Source organism: Zea mays, chromosome 3 (assembly GCF_902167145.1).
Source record: "Zea mays cultivar B73 chromosome 3, Zm-B73-REFERENCE-NAM-5.0, whole genome shotgun sequence".
Classification (NCBI taxonomy): domain Eukaryota; kingdom Viridiplantae; phylum Streptophyta; class Magnoliopsida; order Poales; family Poaceae; genus Zea; species Zea mays.
Genome location: NC_050098.1, coordinates 133,669,703 through 133,684,662, shown reverse-complemented (window position 1 = coordinate 133,684,662; position 14,960 = coordinate 133,669,703). Strand labels below are relative to the sequence as shown.

Sequence of the window (14,960 nt, the reverse complement as noted above, 5' to 3'; positions counted from 1 at the left end):
CTGTCCAAGCAAAGAGAAATAGACTGTCCAAGCAAAAAAAACTTACCTGTACTGAATTTGAAAAGGACAAAAACATGTAAAGAATGCATATAAACTACGATGAATCTGAAAAAATGTGTCAAGATCGATGACTCATTAAGCAAATAAAGGTGGCCTGCACTAAATCTAAAAAACTTGTCAATGTGAGAGAAAGTATATAGAAACATGTCAAGGTCTGCTGATTATTGGAAAATAAGTTGATGTAAATGTGAGAGAAAGTATAACTTACATAGGCATCCTTTAGTTTTAGTTCAAGATCCGCGCCCAGGTCCTCCCTGCGGCAGCGTCCTTGGAGGCAGGATCTTCGAGTAGGAGAGCACTCCGTCGTGGATCACGAACCAGTGCGACTGCCACCCCTTGTCAATGTTTGTCCACTTGTACAGCACCTCTGTGACTGCCGGTGCCTCCCTCATGTCCTCAGCCGATGTGGTCATGTGGAGCGATCGCTGGCCACTCCCTGGTAAGGCAGCAGGGTAGGTGGTTTTAAATTAAAAAATACAAAACCAAGGAAACAATATATTGAGGTGGTAAAACAAAGGCGGCTTAACATGTAGACCATGTGCCAATATATCATAAATGAGCCAAAGAATGATCTTCAAGCCCTATAGAGGACTGGAAAAATCACATGTGAACAAATCATAGTATCCAATCTAAGCCCTATTAGCGAAATCAATATTGTTACCAGTCCTCATATTGTTTGTTCAGTCATATGTCATTCTACATATTATTAGTGCTAGATATTAGAAGCTCCTACTAAGCCTGTACGATTGCATTGATACAACTTTGTTGCTTTCTCTGCATTTTCAGTTTATGAAAATATTGGATGGTTTTATCCATTTGGTCTACATAGCAAATATACTCCTACCGTCCTACGTTCAGTTTCATGTGTGGTACCGGGGTAAGGAAAATGCATAAAGAAATAAGGGAAGTCCTTTTATTAATATATATAGTTTGTCGTACACAATTTAGTTCCAGAAATGCAAGAAATAAAATATCTAAAAGAAAGCCCAAAACACAATGAATTCAGTGGCCCAATCTGCATCCCAAAAAATATGGATGTTACTGTGTATACTCAATTTTGTTTTTTAGTTTCAACTAATGTATTTCCCATTCAGATAATCAAGCCATATAACAATTTTCACCAAAAATGAAATATTTAGTCACAGTTGTACCCTTCAGAAGAAGCTTTTGCTATAACTAAAAAAAGGTCAGCACAACTTTCACCATATAACAATTTCCTTTGTCAAGTACAAATATATTTGAACATCGACCAATGGCCAAACAAAGGAGTTAGTGTGGCTCATCTTATGTCACAACTAACATTATGTCATTGATTTACAATCTGCGCATATATGTTGTACGCACTGCTCATGTAAACATAAGGGCAATTACCACTTAGCCATGATATACATAGCGACATGATTCACAAATGCTTAAACTTAGCAAGACATGATATACAGAGTGACATGATGCATGGAAATTGATGTTTAAGGACTAACTTCTTTAATAGGATTGGCTCACAAAGGCATGGGAAGTTCTGATGGAAGTGGGTAATCCACCATGGCCAGATAATCGAATGAATAGTCGTAACATGTAATTTGGCACACAAGTTAGAAGTAGCTTTATAACACAATGGTCAGTAATCAAATGAAGGTCAAAGAAAACATGTAGTACTATGCATTATATGAAAGTATAATAATGGCAAACAGAGGGATTGATCTGATCAGCTTATTAACCCATATCACCAGCTAAAATGCAAACATAAATAGCTAACAAAATGTATACAGTTGGAGGCCAACAATTTGGTACTAAATGATAAATAAAAGCCAATATTAGTTACTCTGGCATGCAGTTACCTCTGTGAATATCAGAGCATCTGGATCTCTTCTTAGTCAGTAGCAAAAAAGGAAAACAACCATTTCACTTCCCAGATATATGTTTCTTTTATCTAGTGTCAAATTTCTTATGTAAAAAGTTAATCTGTCTTCCATCCAGAAGCAAGGCAAATTTTCAAAGATTCTTGTTCGGTTCAGATCTACAGTATCCAGGCCTGTATTCCAAAAGATACAGCTTACTTTGGAATCATGAATTTGTGCAGGCAAAGGAGCTTTTCAACCAGCCTTTTGATTATGAAAACTGTTTGAGATATAATAGGTATTGTTCTCTTAGCCCATTTGGTTTTCTCCCAAGTCTCAGGCATGCCCACGAAGGAATTGTAAGCGAAGACATAACCAAATGAGAATATACATAACCAAACACACATATAGATGGAGATAGATTTATATATAAAATAGTGAAATTTGTCACAGATAATACCTTGATGCAAAACTGTGTTCATATGCATGTATATTTATGCAACTTTTATCCCTGATCAGTATTCTCAATTTCATCACTTCACAATCACGCACAGGTTTTGTGGTGTTTTGAATTCTTTTTTCAAGCGAACATCCAATGGAAAGCATGTGAGTTCATTGCCACCAAAGCCCTTGAATAGTGTTGCAGCTGTCGCGCAGTCTAAGCCTAGTGTTACTCCAAAGGAGCAGTTTGTTACTGCTCGGCGGCAAGATTTGCCTGTAAGTTCAAAGCAGGGAGCAGACACTAAGTCCGAGAAGGATAATTCCACAATATTATATAAGGCTGGCAATGGTCCTATTATCAAAGAACAATCAGTTGATGCCTATGCAAGCAAAAGTAAAGCTCAAAATGGAAAGGCCATGCCTAGTAATGGTGGATCACTGGTTAACATGTGGGGTCGTGCATCAGCAAAACCTATGCCTCCAAGCACCACTAATTCTACAGCTGTAGCAAGTGTTGCAGGTATTATCTCACAAATGTTCGTATTCAAATTCTTTGTGCTTTACTTTCTCGTTTATAATTCTCAGCACACATCTAGTCCTGTATATCAACCCTTTTACAGGCATGCTAATATAGAACTAATGCTGTTAATATTTTCAGCTACTGCTGATGCACAAATTTGTGCGAAGGAAGAAGCAGATGGAAATAGCAGCGATGATGAACATGGGATAAAGTACAAGAGGGGATCCACTAATGCAAATAATAGAAAGAGAAGAGTGGTATTTGATTATTCGGATGATGAGGAAGATGACAATATTGTAAGCATTGCATCTCCTGAGCTACCAAAACAGCATACCCCAGACCTTGTTGTTGGAACTGCTGACGACACTGAAGTAAATCAAAAGAGCTTGGAAAATGAATACAATCTACCAAACAATGGGAAAGGTTCCACAACGTTGGTGGATTCTGACTTCACTTCTGAATGTAAAATCAAAACAATCGATCCTATGAATGATTTTGGTATTACTTTAAAAGAAAAGAGTAGTGATCCTCCAATCAATGACAAGAAGTAGAGAGGACATGAGGCAAACCTAAGACATTCAGTGGTCATGCACTTCATAATATATCACACCAGAAAGAAGTAACCATATTCTATCCAAGTCATATAAACAAAGAAACACAACAACCTTGAGTAAGCATGCACTCTAACGAAGGTACCTCAAACTAAATTTGTAAATCAATCTGGTCAGCAATATAGCAGTAGCTTAACAACCATTTTGTGGATTCGAAAAAGAAGAGGTCCAGATGCTCTTCTTTGGTGGGCGGAGCGGATGGGGACGGGAGGATGAGGCCGGTGGAGGGGGCTGTGAGGAGGCACCGGAGGGAGGCCGCCATTGTGGAGGTAGAGGTGGTGGTGGCGCGACGAGAGAGGTGCACAAGGAAGGCGGCTGCCATGGTGGTGGTCGTCGTCGGTGTTGGAGAGGAGATCTGAGCACCACGGTGTCGAAGAAGGTATGCAGACGGGCCCTTGAGCGGCGCGTCCGGGAGGCTACGGACGGAGGAACGACGTGGGGAGACGCAAGTGGTGAGAGGCCATCGGTATCTCGCGTGGAGGGGGAGGTGAGGTGGCGGCGGCTCATGCGGGGTGGGTGAGGGGGAGGCGGAGGGACGAACGTGGGCATGGGCGGGTGGACGGTGTAGATTCACGGAAGCGAGCGGACGGTGCAGATTCACCGAAGGCAGAACTAGGGAAGGCAGGCTACCCTTGCAGCCTTAATATAGTAGTATAGATTTATAGCCTTTATCCTATAACAGATGTCATTTTTAACCAAACATTATTTGAACCTTCTAGTGCAAAACGATCCTAATAAAACTTTCTTGGACAAGCAATCAGCTCCTCAAAAGGAAAAGGGAAAAAAAGAACCACCTCAATGGATGAATATGCTAGTGAACTAAACAAGCAATATGCATTAGTCAGCTATATAGTGTGAAGCTAGAAACTTATAGCTTCATTTTCCTGATAGTTATTACCTGACTTATATGGTCCCTGGCATTTTGCAGCTGAATTCTAGTCCTAATGTTTGCCATCCCTATTTCTTGGATTGGGTCAGTTTTTGTTAGACAAATTATTAGTAATTTACATGCTCTATAGCGTAGGGAAGATCGACTCTGCTAGCTAGATTATTGCACATACTTATATTTTGTCTATGCAGGTAAGTTGTAGCCACCTAATTGGAGCAGAAATGAAATTATACATGGTTTGAACCTAAAATATCCTCGACCTTCCACAAAGGACATAAGGACAAGGGACTATGGAAGAACATTATTAGCGCTTCAGAAAAAGCACAATCGATGCAAGACTATTAAATACCAACCGATGCAAGACTATTGAAATTAAAGCCCAACCAATGCAAGGGACTATGGAAGAACACTATTATCCTATAATGGTTCTTGTAGTAAATACAGAACATCGCATAGATATATGGGCAGAGTCTCCAATTATGTCATCTATTCAAAGATAAGGGATTAAATGCTCAAATCATTTCAAACAATTCCATAGATGGCTTCTTCCAAGCATCTAGCAGAATAACACATGAATGTATACAATAGATAAACCAAACAACAGATTCTTCCAAGCATCAAGCAAAATAGCACAAAAATGTGAGTTGTCAATAAAGAATATAAATCATACCATGATAGTTTAAAAGGTACTCACATCACTGGATTCACCCCAACAGAGCTCTACGATTAGAATGCCCCAAAATGACTCAGGCACCTACAGGTTCACCAGCATCTCAGCACAGAAACAAGAAAACTGACACGTATAACCAATTGGGAAAAATACTCCAGCTTTTACTCCTTTGGTGGCTTGGATCAACAAAATGGAACACTATAAACATTATAGGATCCGGCCACCAAGCATGCCATGGCCGCTGAGTACCTAGCCTCCATCACGGAGGCCTAGCGGGGATAGAGGTGAGGGCAAGTCCGACCACCAAGCATGCCACGAGGGCGTAGATCCTTTGAAAATGAAAACAACCAAGAACGGATTAGATCAACACAATCTAGTCATGAAATTCTTGAAGCATTCGAAATCACCCCCACCTCACCTCCAAAACGGCATCAAATCAGTGTTGTTCCCTAGCACGGTTGCCATGTACCTGGCCTCCATCGTGGAGGGGATAGAGGTGCTCCAAGCGTTCTCTTCGCCAAAATTCGGCCTGTCGATGCGCCTGCTGAGGGGAGCGCCTTGATTGAGCTCTGTCCTTCCTTATTACGAGAGAGGGGTCGAGGATGGATAGAGAGGGAGAAGAAAAGGGTTGGGACGGGTCTCACCACGGGGTGGGAAGAAGAATCGGAATTGCGATCTAGAGGCCGCCACATGGAGGCTCTACCCTTCCTACGGGAGAGCCATTCGATGCTACCTCGTAGACCTACGATCTATCCAGGCACGGAAATGGCGTTGGTGCAGGTGTGTGTGTGCGGTGCTAGGGGGGAGGGGAGGTGGAAGACTTTGGAGGGGAGGTGCATCGCACATTGTCTCTGCCTGTGGGGTGGGGCGGTGGGATGGGATTTCCGGTAGGGGTGGGCAGCGGGCGGTACAGACGACCTTCCATTGCGCGGATCCACGTCGCGGTAGAAGAATTCCATGGATGGCGAGCAGAGGAGTAGATGGCGCACCTTCCATGGATGGCGGACCTCCCAGTAATGGGGAGAGGAGATCCACGGCAGATGGACCCACAACACTCCACGTCGCCGCGCCCAAGCCAGACTACGCACCGCGGCGACTATCTCCCTGCTCGGCGATTTCATAGCAACCGCGGGCGCTGCTCGTCCCTTCCACCTTGGTGTCGCTACCCTCCTCGTCTTCCTCGGGCTTGGCACAAGCGGGGTTCGCAGGGTGCGAGGGTGACATTGAGGTGGATTGGAGCCGCGAAGGCCATCATCACGCGGGCCTCGTCAACGTCCTCGTCATCGGGCTTAGCACGAGTGGGAAGCGGGGGGCGGCAAAGGCGGATCGGAGCCGCGGAGGGTCGGGGACTACGGGGGAGAAAGAGGAGGCGTCAGCGTGCTAATAGTTGGGAGCATTGGGAGGTTAGCGATTGGGTACAGCCGTGAGGGTGGGTCACGGGATCGGACGGCTGGTGGGATCGGATGGTTGAAAAGTATAATGATAAAACAGATGGTTGAGATTACATAACGGCAGAACGGCAGGCTACCCTTGTAGCCTTAATAAGTAGTAGAGAATGATACCAATTGAAATACAATTGAAGTATTATACCACTTGTAGTATATCAATTGTAATATATGTCATATGAAAATATCAATTGATGTATCATTTTCTTAAGAATGTTAAATAAGCTATGTGGCGTGCTTAACATTTCAAACATGTAGGTTTGCTCAAGGATACAAATTGAAGGTGAACAATCTTACCATATGATTAGACCTAGTATGCATGCATTTTTAATCAAAAGTAATTACTGATTGTAGCACTAGGTATGAAAGGAAAAAAACTAGATATAGAAAAATAGATAGTACATCTAAAACAAGAAATACAATAAATCTAGTTACCTTAGTCATGGGTGGGAAAATTGGGGTCCAAATTATACACTAACCCACTTGGCAATAGACTTGATCCAATATGATGCATCCTATGATATACATCCCAATTTTGCCAAGTCTCCAAATTTCTCGACGTCCTTCGAACTCCTCACTTGCCTCTTGGGATCCAAACCTTATTGGTGCTTTTCATGGTTGAAATAATTTCTTTTGGCACCCAGATGCGCTTGGATCCCTTTCCTTTGTTGGCTTGCTTGTTTGCCTTGATTGCTATCACCTTTCCATTCTTTTTCTTCTTGATTAAATATGGCAAAGCAGCCTTTTTGTCCACCTTGTTGATGTAGGTGTTGGATATTTTGCTTGTTGGATTTTGCTTGAGCTTTTGGTTTTGCTTATCCCCGGTCTACGCCTTGCATTGAAAAGACTTGTGGCCTTTCTTGTGGCATAGCCTACAAAACACAGTTTCTCCCTCCACATGCTTGTTCACTCCCGCAGTGGTGTTATCTTGAGAAGGTTGGATTTGTTTGGCTTTGCCTTTCTTGTCGTAGAAAGCCTTGCCTAGGCGAGCCACCTCTTGCTTTAATTGCTCATTCTCCATTGCAATCTCATCCGAACATGTTTCTATGACAATATTCTTAACAAGAACTTGATTGTAGGGGATAGAATTATCAATTAAATCAAAGCAAGAAGTAGAAGCATCTTTTTTAATTATTTCAGGATTTTTAACCAAAGATACTTCTAGGGTGCTACCAATGTTTTCTAGCTTAGTAGTTAGCTCATTATTATGTATGCTAAGAATTTCCATTTTCCCTAGCAAGTTATCAATAGCTTCTTGGGGGCTAGCTAACTTAGCCTTAAGTTTTTCATTCCTTTTAATAAGGCCATCATCTGTAGCTGAGGATGGACCACGAGACTCTAATTGCTCAATTTTAGTTGATAGCTCACAATTTAAATTTGTAAATGTTTCAAATTTTTCTAGCAAACCTTTGTAGTCATTTTGAGAGCTAATGAACTTATTTTTCAAAGTTTTAAGTTGAGCTTTTTGTTTACTACATACATCCTGAAAAAATTTAACAGCTTCCGCAAGCTCATCCACAGAGGGCTTTTCCTCACCATCATTATCACTACTGTTATCATCACTAGAGGACGGAATACTCATTTTACCTCTTGCCATAAGACATTTGAGTGATGACCGTGATGATCGTGATGAGGATTGGTGCCTCTGTGTCCTTGGGGGTACATCTTCGCTTGAAGAGTCATCTCAAGTTTTGACACTTGTAAGCACCTTGCCTTTGCTCCTCACCATTTTGGGTTCAGCCATATTTGGACAGGCTGTCCCGAAAGTGGTCCTTCTCCCCGCATGCGAAGCATCCTCTCTTTCTTTGCTTTTTCCTGTCAATGTTAAAGAGACGATCCTCGACCTGCAGAGGCACACCCATTAGATTAATGTTGTGGATCATCCACATTACCTTTCTGGCGTGTCGGATGGTTTCTATGTCCTTGGAGGATAATGTTGATGGTTGATTATCTTCATCATCATCAATTTGTTCTTCTTCCTCTTCTTCACTTGAGGAACTTGGAGTGGGAGCCTTCTTTTTGCCTTTTCTATCATCAAATGCAAAAGCATATGGTCTTGAAGAAGTTGGCTCCTCTTGTCGACCCATTTTCCGCGACATCTCAAGTACCGCAATTTTCCCAATCACAATGGTCGGGGTCATAGTACTCAAGTCCTCCAGGTTGTGAAGAATAGTGATGATGCTCCCATATCTTTGTTGTGGTAGTAGGAAGATAATCTTCCTCACAATGTCCGCATCACCTAGCTTATTAATACCAATAAAATGAAGCTCATTGATGATTAGATTCAACCGAAAATACATCTCTCTAACAAGCTCATTATTCTCCATAGCAAAAGAATTATACTCATTTAAGACTACGCAATGTTTTTGCTCACGGACATTAGATGTGCCGTCAATGGAGCTCATGCAATTTTAGCCAAATCTCATTAGCGGTTTTTAATGTAAAAACTTGATTAAAAAAGCCATGCTAGGATATTCATATAAGCAATTTTTGGCTCTAGCATTTAAATGAATTTCTTTTTCCTCACTCTGGTGGGTTTCTCGGGATTCTTGGGTGGTTACATCCGTCACAAGTGACTCTCCAAACACCTAGATCAACGACCTCTATGTAACAAGCCATTCTAGCACTAAAATATGGGAAGTTAGTGCCGTTGAAATGTGGTGGCCTATGGGTATCCATCCAATTTCTCTAAAAAGTGTCAGCTCTTTTAGCGGTGAAGTTAAAGCGTTTCAAATGAGCCAAACAAAGCTTTGATACCAATTGAAGGAAACGGGTGATGCCTAAGAGGGGGGTGAATTAGGACTTCTAAAACTTTCTCTAAACTAGGCCACAAATAAATCCCTAGAGCAAAACCTATGCAAATAAACAAACTAATTAAAATGTGCAAACTAGGTTTTGTCTAAGTATTGCTATCTCTACCGTAATGGCTAAGTTTCAATCCTAAACAATGTAATTATAAAGACAAGATTGAAACTTAAATGCTTAATATAAATGCGGAAGCTAAAGAGCAAGGTAGAGATGCAAACTCTCGTGGATGACGCCGGTATTTTTACCGAGGTATCCGGAACCACGCAAGGTCCCGACTAATCATTGTTGGTGCCCCTACATTAAGGGAAGCCTATGCGAGAGCCAAGCTCTATGGTAGAGTAACTTCATAGAGAGTCGCGGGCCTTCTCCACGCGCAAGTGGTGCTCCGCTTCTAGCTCCTCTCGGAGCTTCCCACCGTCTCCACTATCGAGCTTCCGGCTAAAAACGTCGCGGGCCTCGTTCCCTCGGGTACACGGTGGCGTCCATGACACAAACATGGTTGTCACGGTATCGCAAGACTCTCGCCCCACTCGGTACAATTACAATGGCTCAAGCAAGAGCCGAGGGGTTGTGTGGTTTTTCTAAACTCACTCAATTAACTAGGGTTCAACTAGAGCAAGCGCTAAAGCGGTCTAACTAACCTAAGCACTTCGCAAAGCACCTACGCTAATCATCGAGTGATTCTATTAAGCACTTGGGTGTATGAGCACTTGGAAATGTCTATACTATACCTTGGTATGTTGCTTGGGCACCCACACATTCAAATGTCTGGTTAGGGGTATTTATAGCCTTCCCCACACTTCTAGCCGTTAGACAAAAGCAGCAGCTTTCTGTCGACGCGCGCACCGTTGAATGTGTGGGTGCACACCAGACATACACTGTTCACAGTCCGGTGCTTGTTATGTCAGCCGACCGTTGGGGTCTATAGCAGTCGACCGTTGGATTCGACCGTTACCTAGATAGTTCGGTGCTACAGCCCGAGAGCACACGTTGTGGGCCTCTCTGCGCAGACTGTCGAGGTGTCCCCACCAGACATGATACTGTTCACTATCCGGTGCACAACTAGTGCGCTGGCTGACTACCCTTCTTCATGGATATCTTCGCTGATTCTTTGTGCTTCTTTTGTTCTTGAGTCTTGGACTTTTAAGCCCTTTTTATGTCTTCATTTGAGGTGTTGCATCCTCATTGTCTTAGTCCAATCCTCTTCGCATCATGTAAACTATAAACGTAAACACTAGCAAACACATTAGTCCACATGTTATGTTGATCATCAAACACCAAACCCTATTGAGCCAAATGGCGTGGGGTCCATTTTCCTTACAACCTGTAGTGCCATTTATTACATATAGCCACTAGGACACATTAGTCCATTGATTGTTACCCTTTCATGCAGTTTGATGTCGTCCACCATTTTTTCCATGCCCCTTCAAGCTTGGATGATGTTCGAGGGTGGTTAATAACTGATGTTAGTCTAGCTTTGAGATCTTCGTGTTGGTCATACATTTGATTAAGTGCTACCTTGTATTTTTTAGCATGTGCTACCTGCAAAATCTATGGGTTGTACTTAGAAACATGTCCCTAGTCGCGTCCTCCATTGATTGTCCTAGTCTTTAGGAAACACACAAAAAAATATTATCAGTAATTTATCTAAACATTATTACCGAATCATTAATACTCAAGCATTATTACTGAAACATTATTACCAAAGATTCATTGCTGAAGGGGGGACCCACAATCAATAATAGTGTTTGCATAAGTTCAGTAATTACACATAAAAGGATGCCAATACTTGTGAATATCATTATTGGATCATTGAAATCCATGCATTGCCTAAACTGGCCTAGCACCCATTCGAGACATGTCTATCCGTTCATCCCTGAGCAATGCTTGCACAAATATAATACACTAGAGTTGGTTGTTGCATCTCACAAACATGGCAAGGGGCATGTTGTATCGATTTGTCATGTATGTGGTGTTGAAAGTCATGACATCTAAAAAATCTGCTAGCAAGTTGCAACTAGCAATACCGGAATCGCGTTTTTTGCCGAGTGTCTAAGACACTCGGCAAAGGCTATTTTACACTCGGCAAAGGCTTTGGCGAGTGTAACACTCGGCAAAGAACACTCGGCAAATATTTTATCGGCAAAGGGTTCTTTGTCGAGTACTTTTTTTGGACACTCGGCAAAGACTTTGCCGAGTGTCAAAAAACACTTGGCAAAGAAAAACACTCGGCAAATTAAGAATCGAAAAAATTAAAAAAAAACAGCAAAACATTTTTTAATTATAGGAACAAACTCTCCAACCCTACCTATTACCTTACCCGTTGCCATATCATTATTCACTATTATTTTGAATCAAACTTATATGTTTTGTAAAGGGAATTTATATGTTTTGTAAAGGGTGAGATTCGAACTCCCAACCTCTCTCTTGAGCATACCCTGCTATACCACTACACTACTACACCAATTATGTCTATATTACTTTTTCATTCCCCATATACTATAACAAATCGAGAGTAATTTGATTATTTAAGGCACTAAATGAGTTCATTTGAAAATGTGACCAACTATAAAGTTGCATAACTTTTTGAGATCTACAAGTTTTATTTTAATAGTTTCTACATCCGAGACCGTTTACAAAATTTGAATTTTAAATTTAAAAACTTCACACGAATTTTTAAATGATAAGATGATTTCAAATCAAAAAATTGTCAACTACAAAGTTTCATAACATTTCAAGACCTACAACTTTTATTTTGGTGGTTTTTCCATCCGAGACAGTTTGAAAAATTCAAATTTTAAAATTCAAACATAGTTTTGCATAACAAGATGATTTCAAACCAAAACATTGTCAACTACAAAGTTTCATAACTCTTCAATACCTACAACTTTCATGTTGGTGGTTTTTTCTTTCGAAGTCGATTTCAAAATTCAAAATTTAAATTTTTTAAATTCAGACGTAGTTTTCGTTGACAATATGGCTTCAAATGAAAAAGTTGTCAACTATAAACTTCTATAACTTCTCAAGATCTACAAAGTTTATTTTGGTTGTTTGGTCATTTGTTTATCTCACATGATGGTTCTAACAATATGCACAAATTCTATACGTCTCTCTCGTAGTTTCATAAACTACGAGAGAGATATAGGTTTTATGAACAAATTTATTTTTATTTTGTCATATGAAAAAATGTTCAATATATAAATTGTACATTATGATGAGTTATATAAATTTGTAGTTGAAAACTTTTTCATTTGAATTAATTTACTACTTTAAAATGTGATTTTTAAATTGTCTTTGTCTAGTGTTGGAGAAAAAACACTCGGCAAAGAGCTCTTTGCCGAGTGTTGTATTTGTGACACTCGGCAAAGAGCCCTTTGCCGAGTGTCAAAAATAAAACACTCGGTGTTGGGGGCCTTCGGCTTCCGAAGGTCCTCAAAAACATGATTTAACAGTGTTTTTAGAGTATAATGTGTGAGCAGGTATCTTCGGACTCGTATCAGAAAGGGAGAAGCTCAAGAGATACGAAGGTTGACACAGCGCCGAAGCTGTGAAGCAGGAAAGCTTCGGCATGTTCGCAGAAAAGGGAACCGACTTAAAGATGAAAAGGCCATTTAGACCTCGATAGATTGCTATAGAATTATCACCAAATGTAAAGGGCATGTATGTAATTTTGTATGGGTTGTACCCCGTGCCTATAAATAGGTGAACAGTACCCCCGTACTGTTCACGCTGACTTGGTGTTCACTTTTGCGTCACGCTTGTACTTTCATTTCCTTCAAATTGAAGGTACATCTGTAATCCAATGTTATTTTTATTTATATATAATAATGATATATGATGATCTACGTAATTCTTTATGTTTCTTGTAATTCATTCTTCGTTAATATGTAATGCATTTATAATGGTTCGCCCTTTGTGACCTTCGTCCGAAAATCATTATATCCCAAGGGAAATAATGCTTCGTAGGACGAAGGACTTAACCGATTAACATTTTCTGTGTTGCCTTGTTCTTGAAGCATTTGAGAACAAGTCCCCAACACTCGGCAAAGAGCTTCTTCGCCGAGTGTTTTCTTTTACCGAGGCCGAGTGTCAAAAAAGACACTCGGCAAAGAAACTCTTTGCCGAGTGTCAAAAATAAAACACTCGGCAAAGAGCTTCTTCGCCGAGTGTTTTCTTTTACCGAGGGTTTTTTGCGTGGCACTCGGCAAAGAGCTTCTTTGCCGAGTGCCCGAAATAAAACACTCGGCAAAGAGCCAAATTCCGGTAGTGTAGTTGTCCAGTTATTAATCCAATTATATCGTTGAATCGATACAGTTTTCCCCGACAACAATATAGTGTAGAATTTTGTTTAGTCATTACCTGTAGTAGCCTTGTTGGCTTGCATGGATCTAGAAGAAATTTCGTACCACATTTTTATCGTCAGCTGGAATGCATAGTAGAACTAGGCGTTGTTCCAGGTGCATTCATCAATAAAGCTTTCAATAGTTACAGGAAGCCTTGGTCGGCCAGTACACTAGATCAAACCTCCCCACACACTCCAGACCAACCCTCGGTCCAACACCCAAACCCCGTGTGGGACGCACGCCATAAATTGTGGTTCTGTTTTTTGTGTAAATAACATTATTAGTTCATATAGATACATAAAAATCTTGGTCAACCACTGGACCACGTCCCACGCCAGGCGCATACATGCAGTTCCTATTTTTATGGTAGATCCGATAATTATGGCAGGTTGTGAGAGTTTTCATTGCATGTACGCAAATTTTTGATGGCATTTTCGTTTCCACTGCTTACACACAAAAGTTGGATGACAGATCACGCGAAGCAAAAATCCTTATATAAAATTGCATAAATACCTACATTGTGCATCATAATTGATGAAAAAGTTCTAATATGGGCTCAACCAATAGCCCCCCCCCATAAAATATTATGGGTGGTTTTATGGCGGCTACGATTTTGTGACAAAAATTAGGGGTGGTTTGATCAGGCGCGCATGCAGGATATGATTTTATGACATGGAACGATTTTTATGGAAAGTACATTTTGTTGATTGGTTACCGAAAATTATGGTAGGCATAAAAACTGACATGTTGTACAATGGTGGACGCATCTCCAGGTTTGAGCGTAAAACCTTCAATTTTATGTGTAAAAACGCTCAATTTTGAACATAAATACCCATCCAAAGTGAGAGGCGTTGATAACTCTGATGCGTTGTATTCATTATCATTAAAATCCTCAAGATTGATACTATTTATTTAATAGTGTAAATGTCGATTCACTTCCAACCAATAGCTCCCTTGTTCATGCGGCCACCATAAATCAACAAATTTGATTAGAGGAGTTGATTAAGAGATTTGATTAGGGGAGTTAATTAAGGGATTTTATATTTATAGCAGTTACGAACACCATAAATCAAGGGATCTGTTTTTCACTTTGCATGCGGGACACTGGGGGACGCACCCCAGGTTTGAGCATAAAAATCATCAATTTTGAGCATAAATAGTGATAGTGGTAGGCGTAACAAAATCCACAATGTTGTTTCAATATCAGCGTGATGTCATATTTAAAAACCCCATAACAAATGTGCGTGAATCCAGGTGGTTACTGTAAAAAATCAAGCCACGTGAGAGACATCGTATTCATCGTTATAAAAATCCTCAATAGAATGCATACATAGTGTA

General features: G+C 40.8%; 1 pseudogene; it reads left to right on the top strand.

The window, feature by feature from the left end:
• Positions 1-463: 463 nt before the first annotated feature.
• LOC103652193 (uncharacterized) lies at positions 464-3,407 on the top strand (annotated as a pseudogene).
• Positions 3,408-14,960: the final 11,553 nt, after the last annotated feature.